The sequence below is a fragment of the Panthera leo genome, chromosome A1 (genome assembly GCF_018350215.1).
Source record: "Panthera leo isolate Ple1 chromosome A1, P.leo_Ple1_pat1.1, whole genome shotgun sequence".
Lineage (NCBI taxonomy): Eukaryota > Metazoa > Chordata > Mammalia > Carnivora > Felidae > Panthera > Panthera leo.
Window position 1 is genome coordinate 119,478,953 of NC_056679.1, and position 3,382 is coordinate 119,482,334.

General features: G+C 41.5%; 1 long non-coding RNA gene across 1 annotated transcript; it reads right to left on the reverse strand.

Annotated features, from left to right (window-relative positions):
- Positions 1–873: 873 nt before the first annotated feature.
- On the reverse strand, positions 874–2,518 carry LOC122202271. The gene is made up of 2 exons (XR_006194562.1): positions 2,447–2,518; positions 874–933 (listed from the first exon to the last, which is right to left on the reverse strand). It is a non-coding gene; the product is annotated as an uncharacterized LOC122202271 (long non-coding RNA).
- Between the last annotated feature and the right edge of the window lie 864 nt (positions 2,519–3,382).

Sequence of the window (3,382 nt, forward strand, 5' to 3'; positions counted from 1 at the left end):
AATTTTCTTGAGAACACAAAAAGGGGTAATAGGCTCCCCAAAGATTGTGATAAATGATCATCGGCACAGAGAGCTGAAGCTACCTGTGAGGAGGCTCCTTCCAGAAGCATTTAGAAAGCCATAGCCACTGGGAGCAGCCATAAGTCAAACTGACTGATTAGCTCAGTAACAGCTTCTAAGATAAACAGCCAGCACCAAAGTTGTGGAGGGTAGCACTTATGTGCCCAGCCTTATGTTAAGTTCTTTGCACACAGTGTCTGTGTTTCCAACCCCCAAACTAGGGCATATCATATAATCACAGAAATAAATCATTTGACATTTGGGTTGATTCATAACTGCTAAGCCAGGGAGTGTTACAGGAACACAAGTCGTGATCTTTACCACCTAGATATTGTAATCTATTTAGTATAACAAGTGCCTGACTGCAGCAGGATGGTAAACTGAAATTCTGGGTATTAGTGTTTAGCTGAGGGCCTGAAATCTGAAAACAAAAATTATAAATGAGCAAAGCTATAATTAAAGCCCTTCTTTGGGGCAGGCTAAGGAATTCTAAAACTAACTCTATCAGCATTAGTGATTGCCCCCTCTGGCTCAGAAAGCAGTTGAGGTTGGAGAGGCTGGGGAAGGAAAGAGAATTTCTTTGAGTTTGTCTCTTCTGTAGGTAACTACCTCAGCCAAGGTCACTCCCCTCCCTGGTCCAGCCCACATCCAGTGACCAGCTGATGCAGAAATATGCAGGAAGAGTCATCTTGGCTTGACTCTGAGGGTTGCTGGGGCTCTCGGGCTCCCTGCAGGCTTGGCTGAGGCTGTCACCAGACCCCATAGCTAGCTGTTCTGCTATGTTCTGCTATGTTCTGTTCCATTGTGCACCTACCTGCTTCCAGCTCTTCCCTTCCATAGGTATTGATCCCACAGGCACTCCTAAGAAGCATCCTACACAATGGGAGAAAAAAAAATCTGTTTTTCCTAAAGAAATCCCTTCAGATACAGCTCATGGTGTTTAGTGATATACTTGCAGTATTGTTTCAAGAGTTGTTTTGTCTTGGGGACAAAAGATGTCGCGCATGATTTGTACTGCCGCAGCAAAAGCGATCTGAGCAGGTTGTATGTGAAAGTATTTTGAAACACGTTCAAGCCTAACACCTGAGCTTTGTGTAATGTAAATAAGACTTTGTGTTTGTGAACCTTCCAGCTAAGGTGATCTTTTTCCCCTCTCACCGCCAAGCAATGTTCAGGCTTTGAATGCTTTTGTATCAGTTTTTCCCTTTGTAGATGGCATTAACATTGTTACTTGAGGTCTTGCTTAATCACTTTTGTTGTCCTGAGGACCGGAATTGACAGTGCATCAGATTTGTGGCTAATTTTGTCTGCAGACAGTCTAGCTTCAGCTGTTTATGGTGATGCTACCCTTTCGTTTATAAATGTGGTAAAAAAAAAAAAAAAGTATAACCACAGGTGTAGAACAAATTTCCTGACATTTTTCATACAAAATGCTTTATACAAAAAATGCTTTTTTTCATACAAAAAGTATAAAGCATACAGATGCTATTGAAATGTAATCGTTTATAATGCTTAAGCCACCGTTAGGAGGAAATAATCAAGTAATTCTTTACCAGGTATGAAAGAAATTTTTTAAAAATACAAAATATTTTCTGATTAGCATTTAGCTTATACTAAATTTTCAAAAAAGCTGAAGGCAAAAATGTCTTCATCAGGACTCGCTGAGAACTATGTACTTATGTCTTGCTTTTTCTACCCACTGAGATGCTCACAAGCTTCCCCTTAGAATGGGCAATGTGCTAAGCATAACACGGCTGTGCTTTATCTCAGCGGTTGTGGCGAATTTTATTTTTATTATGTAAATTTGTATTTAAAGAGTATTATTACATTTATATTATAATAGCATTTAAGTAATGTTATTTAAATTTGCATTTATATTGTTATACAGTTTCTAGTACAGTGCAGTCCCTATACCCTGAGGTGCATGGTAAAGTGAATAAGTGAATTTTCATGCTGATATGCTCAGCGCTATTCAGAAGTCAATTGGCTTAGCCCTTTCTCATATCCTTAGATGCATTTAGACTGTCAGCATTAACCTTCTGTGTTAAAAACCAAAAAAACCCCACAAAATATTTTTTTATACTTAAAAGAAATAAGGGCTTCCCTCGCAGGAAAAAAAAAAAAAAACAAAAACATCAGCTACATGCATTCTTTCCTATCCAGCTGTAGAAAAACCAAGGCACCGAGGACAGGGCACGCAACGTGTGCCTCATCTGGCAGTGTTTACCAGAGCACTTAATAAAGTATAAGACTGAGATTTATTTGAAATTACACGGTATGACATCAGTAGAAAGAGAGAATTTATTCTGGTGAGTATACGTTCAGTCTCAGGTCAGTTTCCAGGAAATGTAGCTCATGCCAGGAGTGGGGGCTGCTTTCCTCTTACCTTAGGCCAAGCCAGTGGGTGCTCCAGAGGACCCCTGGAGAGCTTACTCTGTGTCTGTTGCGTTTGGGAAACACAATGGACTCCGGTCCTCCATGCCAGGGAAAGCTAAGAACCAGAGGCAGCAAAGCTGAGAGAGAGAAAATGAGAGAAGGGGAGGGACCCTGCTGCCCGGGGAGTGAGGTGCCCTATGCTGAGGGCACCGGTAATCAAAATGGTGTTAACAGAACAATGAGGCCCTGCCAGCAACAGGCCAGAGATGGAGAACACAAGTCAACTCAGTTCCAGCTCCAGTTGCTTGACAGGGAGCACTTGAATATCAGGGTTTACTGATATTCAAGTAAACAGTTTTACTTTGCATATGGATTTAGCGAGAAAGATGTTACAAATGATTTGCAACATCTCTCAGGGCTGTAGGAAGAGGAGGAATTGTAGCATGATTTGCAACATCTCTCAGGGCTGTAGGAAGAGGAGGAATTGTAGCCCGTATTTGCCATCTCTCACTAATAAAGAGGAGAAACTAAATAAGTTACTAATTATTTGACATAGAAAGTAAGTAGAACATGATTTTCCATCCTCCATGCTAGAGCCAGAGGTAAGTGTTCAGAAAGGCAGACCTGTTCCATTACTCCTCTGATGGAAAACCTTCAAGGGCTCTGCACCTTAGAATGATCCAGAAGCCCTGTATGATTTGACTCCTATTAAGCTTGTCACATGCTCCCTTTACTAGGCCCTCCAGAGTTACCCAAGTTACCAAGTACCCACCAGACCCTACTCAAGAGTTTCCTTTTCAAATTTCCTTCACATGGTGAAATCTTTGCACACAGTGGTTTCTCTGTGTGGAATTTCTGGCCCTCACCACTCCCTACTTGCTCCTTAATTCCCAGGCTCAGGTATCTTCTCTTCCAAAAAGCCTTTCTGAACCATACCTCCTGTCCA